Source organism: Heterodontus francisci, chromosome 3 (assembly GCF_036365525.1).
Source record: "Heterodontus francisci isolate sHetFra1 chromosome 3, sHetFra1.hap1, whole genome shotgun sequence".
Taxonomy (NCBI): domain Eukaryota; kingdom Metazoa; phylum Chordata; class Chondrichthyes; order Heterodontiformes; family Heterodontidae; genus Heterodontus; species Heterodontus francisci.
The window spans coordinates 166,864,947-166,883,338 of record NC_090373.1 but is presented as its reverse complement, the minus strand read 5'-3'; the positions used below and the strand labels follow the sequence as shown (position 1 = coordinate 166,883,338).

Here is an 18,392-nt window from a genome sequence, read left to right as displayed (position 1 = left end):
ATAAAATAGATATAATCTCGATTCACATCCCTTTATTTGATTGTGCTACTATCCATGTTATGTGGCAATCCTATGAACTGTTATGTATGAATTTATATAGGAACACTGGTTACAATGTGTTTTGACATTAATGTTGATGGGCTGAACAACCATTGCTTTCTCTTAAGCCCTAAGATGTGTTGCAACCATTGTAATTTGCTCCAATTGATGAAATCCCATACTCAGTTCAGAGAATTCCTATCCTTCTGAAATAGGTACAAAATGTATGAATCCAAGTGCAAGACTACTTAGTGTATTTAAATTGCATCTTTTTAAGAATGCTAAATTGTAGAGCGCACAGCGTCTGCCAGCCTTCAAAACTACAGGGGTTTCTCATTTTGCGTGCTTACCCACTGCTTTGTGTTGAAAGGTTATCTGGCTGAATAAATTCTCTCTGCAGCTTGTAATTTTCTGTATAACAGCCATCTGAGACATTGGGGATAAGCAATTTGAAGTTGCGTTTTCAAGACAGTGTATAGATACAGATGTCTTTTCAGTTTTTAAAGCAAACTTTTGTTCCTTTTCCCCTGCTCTGCCTCACTTACCTTCACTGTTCCTCTTTGATATCCCAGCTTGCCATATTTTAAAATAGTATCAGTTTAGGCACAAACTAATTACTCAGAGGGTATGTGTACTGTTTGGGATTCCTGCCCCTTTATCGTGTTTATGATGCTTCTGCGGGACAAGAACTTGCATTCATGTGGTGCTTTTTATGTAGTTAAAAAGTCCTAGGGTGCTTCGCATGACTGTCATCAAACAAAATTAGCCACATAAGGGGATATTAGGGCAGTTTACCAAAAGCTTGGTCAGAAATAAGTTTAAAGGAGAGTCCAAAACATAATGTAAGAAATAGGAGCAGGAGTAGACCATGCGTCCCCTTGAACCTGCTTTGCCTTTCAATAAGATCTTCTGCCTTAACTCCACTCTCCCACCTGCTCCCCATATCCCTTGATTCCTTGAGGGATCAAAAATGATGGAACATTCACGACCCTCTAGGGTGGCTAATTCCAAAGATTGTCAAACCTCTGAGTGAAGAAATTTCTCATCTCACTCCTAAATGATCAGCCCCTTATCCTGAGACTATGCCCCCGTGTTCTAGATTTCCCCAGCCATAGGAAACAACTTCCGTGTCTACCTTGTTAAGCCCCTTCAGAATCTTGTATGTTTTAATGCAATCACCTCACTCCTCTAAGCTCCAGAGTACAGGCCCAATTTATTCAGCGCCTCATCATAGGATAACCCCCTCATCCCAGGAACTAATGTAGTGAATCTTTGCTGTAGTGCTTTCAAGGCAAGGCTATCATTCCTTAGATATGGAGACCAAACCTGCACACAGTCATCCAAAGCCTGTACAATTATAGCAAGACTTCCTTATTATCTGTTTATAAACAGTTTATTAATAGGATAAACGTGTCATTCTCGCGTTGGCAGGCTGTGACTAGTGGGGTACCACAGGGATCAGTGCTTGGGCCCCTGCTGTTCACAATATATGTCAATGATTTGGATATGGGGACCAAATGTTGTATTTCCAAGTTCGCAGATGACAAGTGGCTTCAAGGGGATTTAGACAGACTTAGTGAGTGGGCAAGAACATGGCAGATGGAAGAGAATGTGGAAAAATGTGAGGTTATCCACTTTGGTAGGTGGATTAGATGTGCAGAGTATTTCTTAAATGGTAAGAGATTAGAAAGTGCAGATGTACAAAGGGATCTGGCTGTCATTGTCAATAAGTCACTGAAAGCTAACATAAAAGTGCAGCAAGCAATTAAGAAGGCTAATGGTATGTTAGCCTTTATTGCAAGAGGATTTGAGTACAGGAATAGTGAGGTCTCGCTTCAATTGTATAGAACCTTGGTTAGACCGCACCTGGAGCACTGTGTGCAGTTTTGGTCCCTTACATTAGGAAGGATATTATTGCCATAAAGGGAGTGTAACGAAAGTTCACCAGACTTGTTTTTGAATGGTGGGACTGTCTTATGAAGAGAATTGGGGCAACTGGGCCTGCATTCTCTAGAGTTTCGAAGAATGAGAGGTGACCTCATTGAAACCTACAAAATACTTAAAGGGATAGACAGGGTAGATGCAGGTAAGATGATTCCCCTGGTTAGGGAGTCTAGAACCAGAGGACACAATTTCAAAATAAGGAGAAAGCCACTTAGAACAGAGATGAGGAAAAATTTCTTTACTCAGAGGGTTGTGAATCTTTGGAATTCTCTACCCCAGAGGGCTGTGGAAGCTCAATCATTGGGTATGTTTAAAGCAGAGATCAACAGATTTCTAAATACAAATGACATAAGGGGATATGAGGATAGTGTGGGAAAAATGCATTGAAGTGGATGATCAGCTATCATCGTATTGAATGGCGGGGCAGGCTCGATGGGCTGAATGGCCTACTCCTGCTCCTATGTTCTTGTACTCCAATCCCCTTGCAATAAAGGCCAACATGCCATTTGTCTTCCTAATTGCTTGCTGTTCCTGCATGCTAATTTTTGGTTCCTTGTACGAGTACACCCAAGTCTCTCTGAACGTCAACATTTACAACTTTTAAAAGATATTCTCCTTTTCTTACGGCCAAAGTGAATAATCTCACATTTCCCCACATCTGCCACCTCACTCACTTAACCTGTCCAGATCTCTTTTCAGCCTCTTCGTGTCCTCCTTACAGCTTACATTCCCAACTAGCTTTATATTGTCAGCAAACATGGATACATTACCCTCGGTCTCTTCGACTAAGTCAGTAATATGGATTGTGTAGTACTTTTTAGTCTAGTTATTCTGGTTCACGCATGAGAATTACAGGAAATAATGGAGTACACTCAAACGTTTGAATTAATTATCCAACTTTATTAGTTTCACTCAAAATATATCAAAACAGGCAATACAGACCTATTCGCTACTATGGATCACTATTTGACACTAACAATAAATTGTTCGAAATATGAAGAAGTGAAATATCTACAATCACCTGAGAGCAGTCACCTTCGCATCGATTGTAGTTCTCCAGTGACTGACCAAGTCACTCCTTCCTTATGGTTGGAACACCAAAGTTTCTTGCATAATTTCTTCACAGGATCATAGGAAATAGGAGCAGGAGTAGGCCGTTCGGCCCGTCGAGCCTACTCCACCATTCAAACAGATCATGGCTGATCTTCTACCTCTATGCCATTTTTCCCCACTATTCTCATAACCCTTGATGTCATTAGTATCCAGAAATCTATTGATTTCTGTCTTGAACAAGTTCAATGATTGAGCTTCCACAGCCCTCTGGGATGGAGAATTCCACAGAGTCACCACGCTCTGAGTAAAGAAATACCTCCTCATAGTCTTAGTTATCATGTGTCTTATCTGAAGTGGTCAAAATGCGTTAATTCTCAAGGTCTGTTAGCACATTTCAAACACAGGTGTTCTATCTCTGATCACCGTGGCTTTGTTCAATTTGATAGCACTGTCTGTGAGAACACCATTACTTCAAAATACTATAGTTCAGCAAGTTTTACCAGAAACCAAGATGTCCTCAGCTCTCAAGGCATGATGGTGATTTGGTCAAGCTTTAGCATGAAGTTAACTTTTATTAAAGCCATTACTGTCTTGCAATTGTAAATAACTGGAGGCTCAGTAGTAATCCTTGCTGCACTCCACTAGTTACGGCCTGGCGGAGGCAGAAGTAACAAGATGAAGAGGGTTCGAAAGGAAATTCCAGAGCTTAGTGTCTAGCCAGCTAAAGGTGTGGCTGTTGATGGTGGAGCAAGATAAATCGGCGATATACAAAAGTCCAGAACTGGAGGAGTGCAGAGATCTTGGAGGGTTGTAGAACTGGAGTAGATTAAAAGGATAGGGAGGGGCAAGATCATGGAAGGTTTTGAAAATGAGGATGAGAATCTTAATGAATCTGATGACAGTGAAATGTACCCACAGATTGTGGCTGAGACTCATTGTTACACTTGCCCTGGAGGTGCACAGTAATTATCTGCAGTGTGGGAGGTTTGCTTGATCAACATGGACTATTACACGTGCTTCTTGAGGGTTCGGGAGGAGCGAGGACACAAATCCCCCTCAAAATGTCAAGGGAATTTTCTGAGCAGTGTCAACACGAGAAATAGGAAGAGAAAGAGAGGCCCTGTGCAAAAAATCAGAAGACAAAGCCAGTAAAATGTTATGTAAAATCATGCAATAATTCCACTAGTTGGAATGGGTATCTCCATGCTTCTCTTTGGATTATAGTTGCTTGAACTGCCTCCTTTTTTGTTGTTTCTGCAATAATTACCTAATCTACTCCTTTAGTACCCTCTTATTGATGCTGAAACATATTGTATGTGCTTGAGCAGGGTTGAGGTGGGGAAGGTAGGTGGAGTAGAAGAGCTGTTCCCACTCCTTCCCAACCTGATCTTGCAAAATGCAAGTATTTGTCTTGAGGAACTGCAGTAGATGATGCTGGAAACACTCGGTGGATCAGCCAGCCGGCAGCTGTCGAGTGAGACACCCCCACACCCGTATTCTTTCCATTTCTCCTCTTTCCCCCAACTGGCCAGAAACACCAGCATTTGCCCATTCCACACTGCCAGCTTTTCCTGTCTGAGAAAGTGGGGGTTACAATTGAGGTCTGAAGTTATTTGTTTTATTTTGTCTTCAGTGCTGCTTGTTGATTTAAAGAGGAATCTCATGGAGGGAGTCCTTAGTGAGACTGTGTTTCCTTTTCCCTTATAATCCTCTCCTTTCAAGCCACACATGTTTGCGACCGTGCTGTTTTTTACTTGGCTGGGAGAGCATGCCAGCAACATGCCTACAGCTCCCTTCTCTGCCAGTGCTGTTTTTTCAGCTGGTGTCTGAAGAGATATCTTGCGAGAGGGCCAATATGGAATGTGCCTCCCACCGCTTGTACTTGGAATAGAAGTGCTATAGATCCCGGTGTACATTTGCAAACAGAGTTTTATGTCGAAGAAAATTTCAACCTTGTTGGTTAAAGCATGGATTGTGATCACTAATTGCTTCAAATCACTGCATTAATTTTTCCTCGTTAATGTTTGTGCCTTTTTTTTTAACCCCCACTGCTGTGAACTATGCTGGATCATGCACACATGTCCCAGCCCACCGAGAATCGCTTCTCCTCTCAGTCCAAGCAATCACCCCTGGGTCATGGCTGCGGATTATTTCCCCCTCCTCTTAGGCTGCTGGGCACCGCTCATCCCTCCACCATGATGCTGCACCAACTGAGGTCTGTAGCTCTGGGGAGGTGGGGGGGATGGGTGCAGTTGAAGAGAGGGGATGGGGGGGGCGGTGTCTCTTGTGTAAATGTCAGCTCAGGTTTGGATTTGAACCAAATCTTGGTAATGCCACCATTAAAAAAAAATGGAGTAAGGTCATTACTGCATATGATCCAATTAAGGAATGAGCCTGTGCCAGCACATTTCAAAGCACAGGGAAGACAGAAAGTTTATATCTTGTGTCGAGATCAGTTTTGATACTATTTATGAAATAACTGATTGGAGGCATCAGTGAGTGGACTCGCTAATGGACTCACTCACCCCAGCCTGTTCAGCAATAAGATTTCCTGAGGGAAAAGTCAGCTGGTCATTCCCCCTATATTTTAACTGTTCTGCTCCAGTGAGCTTGACTGACTGTGAAATAAAACATTTGGCAAATGCCTCTTTTTTTTTTTTCCTCTTCTGTTTTGGGCACTTGTATTAAGAATTAAAGTTAGAAACAACAGAACTGATGGCATCTCTGTCTCATCAGAATGTGCCCAGGATCTTGTGCATTTATGCTGCAGTTTGTGTTTCGTGGGTCTGCTTGTATAACTCTCTGGGGTTCCTCTCTGACTCCTCTATCTTGTAGGCTTTGATGTGTGTCTTTGTGCCAGGAACCTTTTTAAATATTTTTCATGGCTTTTCAGACCAAGCTGTTAACTTTTTAAAAGTTGTTTGTTTTCTTCTACCTTCTTCACAGAGCAGATTTCTGTGATATGAAATCAGTTGGAGCAGTCGTTGGACTAGTAATCCAGAGACATGATTTTAAGTACCACCATTGCAGCTGTGAAATTAAAATTAAGCTAATTAAACAATTCTGGAATGGAAAACTAATATCAATAATGGTGACGGTGAGAATACTGTATTATTGTAAAAACCCACCAGGTTCACTAATGTCCTTTTCAAGGAAGGAAATCTGCCGTCCTTACCCAGCCTGGTTGATGGGTAACTAAAGAGCCACAGCAATGTGTTTAACTGTTAAGTGCCTTCTGAAAAGGCCTAGCAGGCCATTCTGTCATAGAACCATAGAAAGATATGTGGTCGGATTCAGCCGATCGTGTCTGTGCTGGTTCTCTGCAAGAGCGGCTCAGTTAGTCCCACTCCCCCACCTTTTCCCCATAGCCCTGTAAATTTTTCTCTTCAGTCATTTATCCAATATTCCAAGTGATACACGTTTGCTGGGAGCAAATGCATCTACAGGTTTAGACTGGGGTGGTGGGAGGTTGGGCCAGGGTTTGAGCTTTATTTTTGTGTGGTGGAGGAGTGCGTGGAACAGCAATGAGGCGCCGGAGCATATCTAGATTGTGGCCTTTTGTCTACCAGGTCCGTGCCCCAGTATCAGATGAGACACAGGGAAACAGACACAGACCTTAACTCAGCACCCGTTACTCTTAATTACTTGATGGGTATTGACAATACTGGCCTAAACCCTGACAACAATTCATAGGAAGGAAAAGAAAATTCTTTCGTAAGGAAGGCAGTCTCGTGTAATGTTCAGATCTTTGTCTGTGCTGGATTTTATTGTTTAATCATTGTGTCTGCTACGTTGTTTTGAGTGGCATTTGGAATATTAATACTCCCCAAAGTCCTCAGTTAGTTTCGTTAAGATTTGTGATGCTTGAACAGGGATGGTAATTGCACTTAAATGTTTTTCATTAATTTTAAGTGCATTTGGGAGCAAGTAATTTGAATCTTATTTAATGATTCACTTTCAGCTACAATTCAACATAGAAAACTGCAGGAGAGACTAACAGCACTATGTGTCTGTGCATAGTCCTGCACTATGCTTCCCAGTGCTGTGTTGAGATCCTCTGTGATGTTATGTTAAGCACATTAGGATCTAGTAGCTTTCCATGTCAGCAGACTTGTAGTTTGATATCTGTATTCCGAAAGTAAAGCATCCACACAGCAAAAACACAGGAGATAATTTGGTCCCTGTGAAGAAAAAATCGGGGGAACAAAAATAGGATAACCAATCTTATTTATAACCCTAACCTATAAGACTATAGTAGCACTCTTGCCTCTGAGTCGGACAGTTGTGGGCCCCTCCAGTGCAATACTCAGGGAATGTGAGGTGTCGTCGTTCAGATGAAATGCTAAACTGAGGCCGCTTCCACCCTCTCCAGCAAACGTGGAATATTTCGAAGAAGTGCTGGGTCTTCTCTCCGGTGGCCTGGTCAATTTATTCCTCAACCAATGTCACTAAAACAGATGATCTCATTGTTGCTTGTGGGAACTTGCTGTGTGAAAACTGGCTGCTGCATTTTCTACATTACAGCAGTGACTACACTTCAAGTCAAAGGCAACTGCCTGGGTTCGAACAAACCTGTTTGCAACCTTGCTGTCATATCTCGCCTTTATGGACTTCCGACCACATGTCTGCTCCGTTACTAACACCATCTATTTCCACCTCCAGGACATTGTCAGACTCCATCCCTGCCTTGACTCATCTGCTGCCGAAACCCTCACTGGTGCCTTTGTTACCTTCTAGACGTGTCTATTCCAACACACTCCTGGCTGACCTCCCATGTTCTACCCTCCATAAACTTAAGGGCATCCAAACTTCTACTGCCCATGTCCTAACTCGCACAAAGACCCATTCACTCACCACCCCTGTGCTTGCTGACGTACTCTGGCTCCTGGTTAAGAAACCCCTCTGTTTTTTTAAATTCTCATTCTTGTTTTCAAATCTCTCCATGGCCTCGGCCCTCTCTATCTCTGTAATCTCCTCCAGCCCTGCAACCTCTGAGAACTCTGCACTCCTAATTCTGGCCTCTCAAGGAGTCATAGTAATTTATGGCACAGAAGGAGGCCATTCGGCCCATCGAGTCCATGCCAGCATCTCCAATTTCATCATTGCACCATTGGTAGTTGCAAAGGCCCAAAGGTCTGGAATTCTCTCTCTCTCTCTCTCTCTCTCTCTCTCTCTCTCTCTCTCTCTCTCTCTCTCTCTCTAAATCTCTCTCTCAATCTCTCTCTCTCTCTCTCTCTCTCTCTCTCTAAATCTCTCTCTCTCTCTCTAAATCTCTCTCTCTCTCTCTAAATCTCTCTCTCTCTCTCTAAATCTCTCTCTCTCTCTCTAAACCTCTCTGCCTCTCTTTCCTCCTCTAATAAGCTCCTTTAAAGCCTACCTCTTTGACCAAGCTTTTGATCATCAACCTAGTGTTTCCTTATGTGGCTCAGACTCAAACCTTTCTTGATAATGTACCTGCGAAGTGCCTTGGGAGGTTTTACTACATTGCAGGCAATATATAAATGCAAATTGTTCAAAAAATTCTTCATTTGACTGTGAAGCATTTTGAGACATCCTGAGGCCAGGAAACGCACTATATAAATGCAAGTGCTTTCTTTCTTGTACAGTGTGTTCCAGTGGTTATGCTGTTTGTTTTGTAAATATGAATTACCAAATGTGAGGTGGAAGGAGAAAAAAACCAACACTATATTGGTTGGACATAGAATCACACAGTATAGGCGGCCAGTCAGCCCATTGTGTGTGTGCTGGGTCTTTGAAAGAGTTAGGTAAAGAAATATAAATAGATACATATTAAAAATATTGATCAAGTTTTCACAGTGTGGCCAAAATTAGGGAATAAGTGGAAACTTAGTGTCAATACTGTTAGTTTTTATACAGTATTTATAATGTCTGTGTACTCCCTATAATTTATAATGTCTGTACACTCCTCTACCCCCATCTACAGCTGACCTAGCATGCTCAGAGCAGTTCCACTACTTTCTTCAGTGTCACTGCACTACCAGCCTGCCTGTCATCATCTCAGAGTCACAGCAAGTGAAGCTATAGCTCTCTCTCTGGTATAGTGGCCACCAGCTTCTGAGGTTCTGTACTGTCGAGCACGACATCTCTGTTCATCTGTGAACTCATGATTTAATATTGGTAGCAGCTAAATTGAAGTTATCTGTCACCTGTACAAGGTCATGTAAATATTAACTTAATGCAGAACTCCTTTTTGTCATGAAAAGTTATACTTCTGGCTTCTTGGAAGTTACGCTCAGCAAACTTCAGATAATGGTGTATGAACTCTATTTTAATTCCCATTTTAAAAAAAAAAGCTTACTCCTTAAATAAAACTCATGTTTGCACTTGTTCTCTACTGCTAGAAATTGGTGCTGTGATCCAACTCCGCTGTCTTCTGACTCATTAAATTGAGGTTTGGAGGGGAGAGGGCCCTAAATGTACAAGATAGATGAAATTGCTTCTGACTTACTGGTTAGAGTATAGCTATGAATAATCTATCATTAGTGACTGTCATTTACTGTTGTACTTTGTTTCATTGCCCATGGCTTTGCCTGGGAACCCAATGAATGACTTCCTTCAGTTAAAAAAAAAATGGGGATTTATCACCAGTTTGTTACAAGTCTTCACTCTTTTTGGAACTAAACTGTTTCACAGCACAAACATCTTGACACCAGTCAGCCTGATGCTGTAAACAGGAAATGGTGATGAGTCCGACTTCAATGGATGTCAAGTTAACTCTTTTAGCTTCTCTATTTGTTTTATCATTGCTGAATACTTCAGGTGGCTGCTTGATTTATCTTTTATATGAAAAATGATGCAACTTTAGCATTACACAAGTAAATGCTGTCTTTTTTTTTGAGAGAGACTCTGGCTTGCTTTGGAGTTCTGAGCCTGTGGAGTTGGATTTGCTGACCTGAGAGTTGCAAACTCATTCCGTCTCAATGTGACAGGGAGCAAAACACAGAGTGTTAGAGCTTTGCTTTCCATATTGCACTTTGCTATAACGAAACTGAGCATTAAGCAACCTACCCCAGGATTGATCTAAGACCTTCGAAAATCATTTAATAATCCATGTACTCGTAACCTGTTATAATAGGACAGCAATATCATACGGATATAGGGCATAGGAAATAGGAGCAGGAGTAGGCCATTTGACCCCTCGAGCCTGCTCTGCCATACAACTAGATCATGGCTGATCTTCTACCTCAACACCATTTTCCTGCACTATTCTCATATCCCTTTATATCTTTAATATCTAGAAATCTATCGATCTTTGTCTTGAATATACACAATGACTGAACCTCCACAGCCCTCTGGGGTAGAGAATTGCACAGATTCACCACCATCTGAGTAAAGAAATTCCTCCATATCAGTCCTAAATGGTCTACCTCTTATTCTGAGACTGTAGACCCCGCCCCCCTCCCCCAGCCAGGGGAAACATCCTTCCTGCATCAACCCTGTCGAGCCCTGTAAGAATGTTGTATGTTTGAACGAAATCTCCTCTCATTCATTTAAACTCTAGAGAATACAGGTCCAGTCTCCTCAATCTCTCCTCATAGGACAATCCTGCTATCCTAGGAATTAGTCTGGTGAATCTTCATTGCACTCCCTCGATGGCAAGTATATCCTTCCTTAGGTAAGGAGACCAAAACTGTACACAATACTCCAGGTGCGGTCTCACAAAGGCTGTATACAATTGCAGCAAGACTTCTTTACTCCTGTACTCAAATTGTCTTGCAATAAAGACCAACATACTATTTGCCTTCCTAATTGCTTGCTGCACCTGCATGTTAGCTTTCAGTGACTCATGAACAAGGACATCCAGGTCTCTTGAAATATCAATGCTTCCCAACATCTCACCATTTAAGAAATACTCTGCATTTCCATTTTTCTGACCAAAGTGGGCAACTTCACATTTTTCCACATTATATTCCATCTGCCATGTTCTTGCACACTCACTCAACCTGTCTAAATCCCCTTGAAACCTCTTTCCATCCTTCTCACAACTCACATTCCCACGTAGTTTTGTGTCATCAGCAAACTTGGAAATATTACATTTAATCCCCACATCCAAATCATTGATATAGATTATGAATAGCTGGGGCCCAAGCACTTATCCTTGTGGTACCCTACTAGTCACCTCCTGCCAACCTGGAATTTTGAGGATGTAACTAGTAGAATAGATAAGGGAGAACCAGCGGATGCAGTGTATTTGGATTTTCAGAAGGCTTTTCATAAGGTTCCACATAAGAGGTTAGTCTGCAAAATTAAAGCACATGGGATTGGGGGTAATATACTGGCATGGATTGAGAATTGGTTGACAGACAGGAAACAGAGAGTAGGAATAGAACAAAGAACAGTACAGCACAGGAACAGGCCATTCGGCCCTCCTAGCCTGCGCCGATCTTGATGCCTGCCTAAACTAAAACCTTCTGCACTTCCGGGGACTGTATCCCTCTATTCCCATCCTATTCATGTATTTGTCAAGATGCCTCTTAAACGTCATTATTGTACCTGCTTCCACCACCTCCCCCGGCAGCAAGTTCCAGGCACTCACCACCCTCTGTGTAAAACACTTGCCTCGCACATCCCCTCTAAACTTTGCCCCTCTCACCTTAAACCTATGTCCCCTAGTAACTGACTCTTCCACCCTGGGAAAAAGCTTCTGACTATCAACTCTGTCCATGCCGCTCATAACTTTGTAAACTTCTATCATGTCGCCCCTCCACCTCCATCATTCCAGTGAAAACAATCTGAGTTTATCCAATCTCTCCTCATAGCTAATGCCCTCCAGACCAGGCAACATCCTGGTAAACCTCTTCTGTACCCTCTCCAAAGCCTCCATGTCCTTCTGGTAGTGTGGCAACGAGAATTGCACGCAATATTCTAAGTGTGGCCTAACTAAAGTTCTGTACAACTGCAGCATGACTTGCCAATTTTTATACTCTATGCCCCGACCGATGAAGGCAAGCATGCCATATGCCTTTTTGACTACCTTATCCACCTGCGTTGCCACTTTCAGTGACCTGTGGACCTGTACACCCAGATCTCTCTGCCTGTCAATACTCCTAAAGGTTCTGCCATTTACTGTATACTTCCCACCTGCATTAGACCTTCCAAAATGCATTACCTCACATTTGTCCGGATTAAACTCCATCTGCCATTTCTCCGCCCAAGTCTCCAACCGATCTATATCCTGCTGTATCCTCTGACAATCCTCATCACCATCCGCAACTCCTCCAACCTTTGTCATCTGCAAACTTACATTTCAGACCAGCTACATTTTCCTTCAAATCATTTATATATACTACAAACAGCAAAGGTCCCAGCACTGATCCCTGCGGAACACCACTAGTCACATCCCTCCATTCAGAAAAGCACCCTTCCACTGCTACTCTCAGTCTTCTATGACCGAGCCAGTTCTGTATCCATCTTGCCAGCTCACCTCTGATCCCGTGTGACTTCACCTTTTGTACCAGTCTGCCATGAGGGACCTTGTCAAAGGCTTTACTGAAGTCCATGTAGACAACATCCACTGCCCTTCCTTCATCAATCATCTTTGTCACTTCCTCAAAAAACTCAATCAAATTAGTGAAACACTACCTCCCCTTCACAAAACCATGCTGCCTCTCGCTAATAAGTTCATTTGTTTCCAAATGGGAGTAAATCCTGTCCTGAAGAATCCTCTCTAATAATTTCCCTACCACTGACGTAAGGCTCACCGGCCTATAATTTCCTGGATTATCCTTGCTACCCTTCTTAAACAAAGGAACAACATTGGCTATTCTCCAATTCTCTGGGACCTCACCTGTAGCCAATGAGGCTGCAAAGATTTCTGTCAAGGCCCCAGCAATTTCTTCCCTTCCCTCAGTATTCTGGGGTAGATCCCATCAGGCCCTGGGGACTTATCTACCTTAATGCTTTGCAAGACACCCAACACCTCCTCCTTTTTGATAATGAGATGACTGAGACTATCTACCCTCCCTTCCCTAGGCTCATGATCCACCAAGTCCTTCTCTTTGGTGAATACTGATGCAAAGTACTCATTTAGTACCTCGTCCATTTCCTCTGGCTCCACACATAGATTCCCTTCTCTGTCCTTGAGTGGGCCAACCCTTTCCCTAGTTACCCTCTTGCTCTTTATATATGTATAAAAAGCCTTGGGATTTTCCTTAATCCTGTTTGCCAATGACTTTTCATGACCCCTTTTAGCCCTCCTGACTCCTTGCTTAAGTTCCTTCCTTCTGTCTTTATATTCCTCAAGGGATTCGTCTGTTCCTAGCCTTCCAGCCCTTACAAATGCTTCCTTTGTCTTTTTGACTAGGCTCACAATATCCCGCGTTATCCAAGGTTCCCGAAACTTGCCACACTTATCCTTCTTCCTCACAGGAACATGCTGGTCCTGGATTCTAATCAACTGACGTTTGAAAGACTCCCACATGTCAGATGTTGATTTGCCCTCAAACAGGTGCCCCCAATCTAAATTCTTCAGTTCCTGCCTAATATTGTTAAAATTAGCCTTCCCCCAATTTAGAACCTTCACCCAAGGACTACTCATCCTTATCCACAAGTACCTTAAAACTTATGGAATTATGGTCACTGTTCCTGAAATACTCCCCCACTGAAACTTCGACCACCTGGCCGAGCTCATTCCCAATACCAGGTCCAGTATGGCCCCATCCCTAGTTGGACTATCTACATATTGTTTCAAGAAGCCCTCCTGGATGCTCCTTACAAATTCTGCCCCATCCAAGCCCCTAGCACTAAGTGAGTCCCAGTCAATATAGGGGAAGTTAAAATCACCCACCACTACAACCCTGTTACCTTTACATCTTTCCAAAATCTGTCTACATATCTGCTCCTCTACCTCCCGCTGGCTGTTGGGAGGCCTGTAGAAAACCCCCAACATCGTGACTGCACCCTTCCTATTCCTGAGCTCCACCCATATTGCCTCACTGCATGACCCCTCCGAGGTGTCCTCCCGCAGTATAGCTGTGATATTCTCCTTAACCAGTAATGCAACTCCCCCACCCCTTTTACATCCCCCTCATCCCGCCTGAAGCTTCTAAGTCCTGGAACATTTAGCTGCCAATCCTGTCCTTCCCTCAACCAAGTCTCTGTAATAGCAACAATATCATAGTTCCAAGTACTAATCCAAACTCTAAGTTCATCTGCCTTACCTGTTATACTTCTCACTTTGAAACAAATGCACTTCAGACCACCAGTCCCGCTGTGCTCAGCAACATCTCCCTGCCTGCTCTTCCTCTTAGTCTTACTGGTCTTATTTACTAGTTTCCCCCTCATTTATTTCACTTGCTGTCCTACTGATCTGGTTCCCACCCCCCTGCCACACTAGTTTAAACCCTCCCGTGTGATGCTAGCAAACCTCGCAGCCAGGATATTTGCGCCCCTCCAGTTTAGATGCAACCCGTCCTTCTTGTACAGGTCCCATCTGTTCCTGAAGAGATCCCAATTGTCCAGATATCTGAAAACCCTCCCTTCTAGACCAGCTGTTCAGCCATGTGTTTAGCTGCACTATCTTCTTATTTCTAGCCTCACTGGCACAGGGAGTAATGTTTAGTTTAGAGATACAGCACTGAAACAGGCCCTTCGGCCCACCGAGTCTGTGCCGACCACCAACCACACATTTATACTAATCCTACACTAATTCCATATTCCTACCACATCCCCACCTGTCCCTATATTTCCCTACCACCTACCTATACTAGGGGCAATTGCTAATGGCCAATTTACCTATCAACCTGCAAGTCTTTGGCATGTGGGAGGAAACCGGAGCGCCCGGAGGAAACCCACGCAGACACAGGGAGAACTTGCAAACTCCACACAGGCAGTACCCAGAATTGAACCCGGGTCGCTGGAGCTGTCAGGCTGTGGTGCTAACCACTGCGCCACTATGCCGTCCTCCCGAGATTACAACCCTATAAACGGGTCTTTTTCCAGGTGGCAGGCAATGACTAGTGGGGTACCGCAGGGATCAGTGCTAGGACCCCAGCTATTCACAATATATATTAATGACTTGGGTGAGGGAACCAAATGTAACATTTCCAAGTTTGCAGACGACACAACGCTAGGGGGGAATGTGAGCTGTGAGGAGGATGCAAAGAGGCTCCATGTGATTTGCACAAGTTTGGTGAGTGGGCAAATGTATGGCTGATGCAGTACAACGTGGATAAATGTAAGGTTATCCACTTTGGTTGTAGATACGGAAAGGCAGATTATTATCTGAATGGTGATAGATTGGGAAAAGGGGAGGTGCAACGAAACCTGGATGTCCTTATACACCAGTCGCTGAAAGCAAGCATTCAGGCACAGCAAGGAGTTAGGTAGGATGTTGGCCTTCATTGCAAGAGGATTTGAGTCCAAGAGCAAGGTACAGGGCCTTGGTAAGACCACATCTGGAGTATTGTGTGCAGTTTTGGTCTCCTTATCTGAGGAAGGATGTTCTTACCATGGAGGGAGTGCAAAGAAGATTTAGTCGGCTGATTTCTGGGATGGCAGGATTGACGTGTGAGGAGAGATTGGGTCGACTAGGCCTATATTCACTAGAGTTTAGAAGAATGAGAGTGTATCTCATAGAAACCTATAAAATTCTAACAGAACTAGACAGGCTAGATGCAGGGAGGATGTTCCCAATGACTGGGGAGTCCAGAACCAGGGGTCACAGTCTCAGAATTTGGGGTATGCCATTTAGAACCGAGATGAGGAGAAATTTCTTCACTGAGAGGGTGGTGAACCTGTGGAATTCTTTACCGCAGAAGGCAGTGGAGGCCAAGTCATTAAATATATTCAAGAAGGATATAGATATATTAATGCCAAAGGGATCAAGGGATATGGGGAGAAAGCAGGAATAGGGTGCTGAGTTAGACGATCAGCCATGATCTTTTTTGAATGGCGGAACAGGCCTGAAGGGCCGAATGGCCTACGCCTGCTCCTATTTCCTCTGTTTCTATGTAACCTCAGAATGACCCATTTATTCCCACTCTGTTTCCTGTCGGTTAACCAATTCTCAATCCATGCCAGTATGTTACTCCCAATCCCATGTGCTTTGATTTTGCTTACTGACCTCTTGTGTGGGACCCTATCAAAAGCCTTCTGAAAGTCCAATCCACTGGTTCTCCCTTATCTATTCTGCTAGTTACATCCTCAAAAGTCTCCACTAGGTTTGTCAAATATGATTTCCCTTTCATAAATCCATGTTTACTCTGCCCAATCCTACCATTATTTTCTAAGTATCCAGTTATCACATCCTTTAGAATATATTCTAGCATTTTCCCTACTACTGATGTCAGGCTAACAGGTCTTTAATTCCACATTTTCTCTTTCCCTCCTTTCTTAAATAGTGGGGTTACATTTACTATCTTCAGTTCAGGAACCGCTCCAGATCTAAATTCTGAAAGATGACCACTAAGGCATCCACTATCTCTACAGCCAACTCTTTCAACACTCTGGGATGTAGAATATCAGGTCCAGCAGATTTATCAACTTTCAGTCCCATTATTTCTCCAGTACTACCTTTTTACTAATAGTAATTTCTTTCAGTTATCATTCTTGCTGACCCCTTGGTTCTGTTGCATTTCTGGGAGGTTTTTGTATCTTCCTCCGTGAAGACAGATACAAAGTATTTGCTTAGTTGCTCTGCCATATCCTTATTCCCCATTATAAATTCCCCTGTCTCTGCCTGAAATGGGTCTTTGCTAATCTTTTCCTTTTTACATACCTATAGAAGCTTTTACGGTCCATTTTTATGTTGTTAGTTTACTTTCATATTCTATTTTCTCTTTCTTTATCAGTTTTTTGGTCCTCCTTTGCTGAATTCTAAAATGTTCCCAATCCTTGGGCTTGCTATTTTTTTGGCAACTTTATAAGCCTCTTCTTTGATCTAATACAATCTTTAACTTCTCTTGTTAGCCATGATTGGATCATTTTTCCTGCTGTGTTTTTGTGCTGCAAAGAAATGTACATTTGTTTTAAACCATGTATTAATTATTTAAACGCTCGCCATTGCCTGTCGACTGTCATACATTCTAATGTAGTTTCCCAATCTACCACAGCCAACTTGCCCCTCATACCTTTGTAGTTTCTTTTGTTTAGATTTAAGACCCTAGAACTACATTACTTTCAAACTTAAAGCACAATTTTATCATATTTGGTCACTCTCTTTCCTAGAGGCTCCTTTTAATTGAGATTATTAATTAGTCCTTTCTCTTTGTACAATACCAGATCTAAAATAGCCCATCTCTAGTTGGTTTCCCAACATACTGTTCTAGAAAACCATCTTGTGCACATTCCAGGAATTTGTCCTCTACAGCATTAGTGCTAATTACTAATTAACCTGTTGGGCAATTGCAAGGGCTGAAACTCCTCCACTTTTACCTTCTCGATCCCCATAACCTGCCTCTCTCGCAGTCACACCCTCCTCTTCCTGACCACTGACCAAATTGGAAGACCCTATCTTAATGGGTGTCACTGTCTTCTCGAACAAAGTGTCCAGGTAATTTTCCCCTTCCCTCAGGTATTGCAGTGTCTGTAGCTCAGCCTCCAGCTCATTGACTCTGAGCCGAAGCTCCTTGAGCCACAGAGACTTACTGTAAACGTGTTTGCCATGGATCACACTGGCATTCACCAACTCCCACATACTTCAGCTGCAACACATCACCTGCCCTGCCATTTTTATTATGTTAATTTATTGTTCGTAATTTTATCATTAAACCCCACTACTAATGAGCTTTACTACTGCTAATAAAGCTACTACTATGGTTAAAACCTTACTAATAAATTACCTGAGTTTCAGAAGATTCTTATTTTTATTATTTCAATTAATATTATGCTAATACTAATTAAAATTTGCTGGTTTAGCTGAGAGAAAAAGAGAAAATGTTCACCAACTAATCGCTGCTTACTTTGCTGTAACGTCACATGGCAATTTTCTTTGGAATTCTCTGAACCACAGACTCACACCCACCATCGCCACCCCCCCCCCCACTCTCCACCCTCCCACTTGCCGAGCTCTTCAATCTCTCGCTGCTGTCTCTAGGTTACCCTGTCTTTCTGGAAAGCAACTTGCGTCTTCTGCAGCTACTGGAGGCTGAAAAAGGAGCACTTCTTTCCCCTTCTGCACAGAATTCACACATGAACCAAATTCCCACTTTTACACTCTGACTACGTCTCACTCGGGTGCCGTCTCCCCTCTGTGGGCCCCTTACTTCACTTATCGTGGAAAATAAACCATTTAATCGTCGATGTTGCTGTCTGTTGCATTTAATGATGTATTTTTGTTGTTGACTGAAGACTTTGCTGCTCAGTTAGGCTATGACACTTTGCCACGCTCGTCTTGT

The 18,392-nt window shown here is 42.9% G+C and overlaps 1 protein-coding gene across 6 annotated transcripts in view; it reads left to right on the top strand.

The window, feature by feature from the left end:
• fyna (FYN proto-oncogene, Src family tyrosine kinase a) overlaps positions 1-18,392 on the top strand; it is a 328,748-nt gene that overhangs the window by 73,108 nt on the left and 237,248 nt on the right. The gene's annotated exons all lie outside the window — the stretch shown is intronic.